This window comes from Phodopus roborovskii, unplaced genomic scaffold (assembly GCF_943737965.1).
Source record: "Phodopus roborovskii unplaced genomic scaffold, PHOROB, whole genome shotgun sequence".
NCBI classification, from domain to species: Eukaryota; Metazoa; Chordata; class Mammalia; order Rodentia; family Cricetidae; genus Phodopus; species Phodopus roborovskii.
The window spans coordinates 35869263-35871854 of NW_026126416.1; positions in this window are offsets into that span (position 1 = coordinate 35869263).

Genomic DNA, 2592 nt, shown 5'->3' on the forward strand with positions numbered 1-2592 from the left:
CAGGTAGCCATGGCGACCGTGGAAGAGCACGTGGGACCCGGGCCTGGAAACAATCCAAGCTCGATGCAACGTAAATCCATGTTTGTAACAATAGACATTTTAAAAAACATAATGAAAAATGAGCATGTGTTCACAATAAAAAGGTATCTCGTTCTGTTAGGTCTTATCCACGTGTTAAAGTCAACCTTTTTAAGGTCATGATTCAACCTTAGCTGTTGAACACTCCCCCACCTTCTATTTTTAATTTTTAGCTGTGGTGTATATGCGTGCCATGCATGTGCGGGTGCCCTGGAGGATAGCAGAGGACATCAGATCAGGTCCTCTGAAAGAGTAGCCACCAATGAACCAACTTTCCACTCATTAACACCACACACACACACACACACACACACCTCCTTTTTTATTAACAAAAATTCTCAAAAGAAACTATAATTATCTGCAGTAGAAAGTAACAGCATGTGTATAAATAAACCTATTGAACCAATATCTTTAGCAGTGCTCTGATGTTAATAAGAAATTAAGAGTATTATTTTATTATGAATATAGAACTAAATAGATGATCTGAACTAAATAGAGGATCTGATGTTTTTATCTGTCTGTAGAACCACCTCAAATACATGCTCAGATTTTGTGTTGTGTTGCTGATCATTTATGACTGCATAAGTAACAAAATACCAATAGTAGCAACAAATTCAGATTCAGCAGAAACATCCTTAAGAAATAAAGCAAGGCCACCACACGCCTTTAATCCCCATATCCTTAAGAAATAAAAGCAAGGCCACCACACCTTTAATCCCCATACTTAAGAAATAAAAGCAAGGCCACCACACTCCTTTAATCCCCATATCCTTAAGAAATAAAAGCAAGGCCTCCACACACCTTTAATCCCCATATTCCAGAGGCCGAGGCAGCATATCTGTGAGCTCAAGGGTAAGTAGGGCTATATAGTGAGCACCAGGCCAGTCAGAGCTACAAAGTGGAACACTGTCCCACAAAACAAATGAACATCAGAAGGGGGGAATACAAAAAGACATCTTCTAAGAAGCAAAAATTAACATGAATGACAGGTGAAACACACAAATGTGAAAAGTACCCTTCAGAAGAGAAAAATTAGATAATTGTTGACTGTTTAAAACAGCAACAATAATGTCATGTGAAATTTAAAATATAGAAACCTGTTAGGGACAGAATTAACAAATAGAGTTAAAGAATTATAGCATTCACCACTGTAAAATAAATAATTTATGGTAGTATATCAAGACTGTACACCATCATCATAAACATATTCAGTAAACAAATCTTCAAACATAACAAACAACTAAGAGAAGGGGAGGCAATGCAAAGTATCTATTAAAGAGGAAACAAAATGTAAAAAAGTGTTAAGCCATGATGTAAACTAGCTGGGTAGCAATAGTAATCCCAGAAAACATAACTGGTATGACAATAAGTATTATGGAGAGAAATGAACATTTTTTTTAAGTGAAGGGAACAGAAACCTGTAACAATCATAATTGCTTGCTTTACACTTGACATCATTACATTTAAAAAAAAAAAGGTCTGATGACAGGACATGAAATACAGTATCACTTAAGAGGTTCATGACATATGCTATTCAGCAATGGAATTTTGCCACTGTCCCATTAAGAGCAACATATACTGTCCTCTTCAGTCCAGGCTCTATGACCACTATTATCAATAAAATATGATAGATATGATGTTGAACCTACAAAGTATAGATAGTTTTTAAATAGTTGGCTACATACATACATACATACATATCAGGCTACCAGAAATGGGATGCCGCCTCTAGAAACACAACTACCAGGCTGAGATATTCTGGGGCCACATGTAGAGAACAAGTGTCTACATACTCTTGGTGAACCCAGATAAGATCCTAGGACATAGCTATCATCTTGGACATCTCCAGCTGAGCCATCAGATGACTAACTATAGTCCTAAGCCACAAATGCTATTAATTGTGCAATGTCCAAAGCAAGAACCATTACTGAGCCCAGTCAACTCATAATCAAAGAGATAATGAAACATTGTTATGTGAATCACTCAGGTTTTGGGTAGTTTATTATGCAGCAGTAAACAACTAAAATGATCTTTTGTGTGCTAGTTCAGGATCTGAAATCCTTTTGTGGTTTTGCTATTTTGGACACATGGTAGCCAAGTTCAGCCTAAAAAGGATATATGGTGAGTGTGCATGATCATGCAAAGAGTTGCATGGTGAAATTTAGAAGATGACACACTATCTCTGTGAATATTGTATGGACTGGGGGATCTCAACCTTCCCAATGCTGTGATCCTTTAATACAGTCCCTCATATTGTGACCCCTCAGCCATAAAACTATTTCATTGCTATTTCATAACTCTAATTTTACTACTGCTATGAATCATATGCAGGATATCTGATATGCAACCCCTGTGAAAAGAACATTCAACCCCAAAGGGGTCAGAACCACAGGTTGAGAACCAGTGGTGTAGATTAAGACAATCATATTTGCCTGCTTGTGAAGAAACAGAGATGCACTCTTCCTGTGTACTTAGGAAGAACAATACATGATTAAGACACTAAATTTTCTCTGC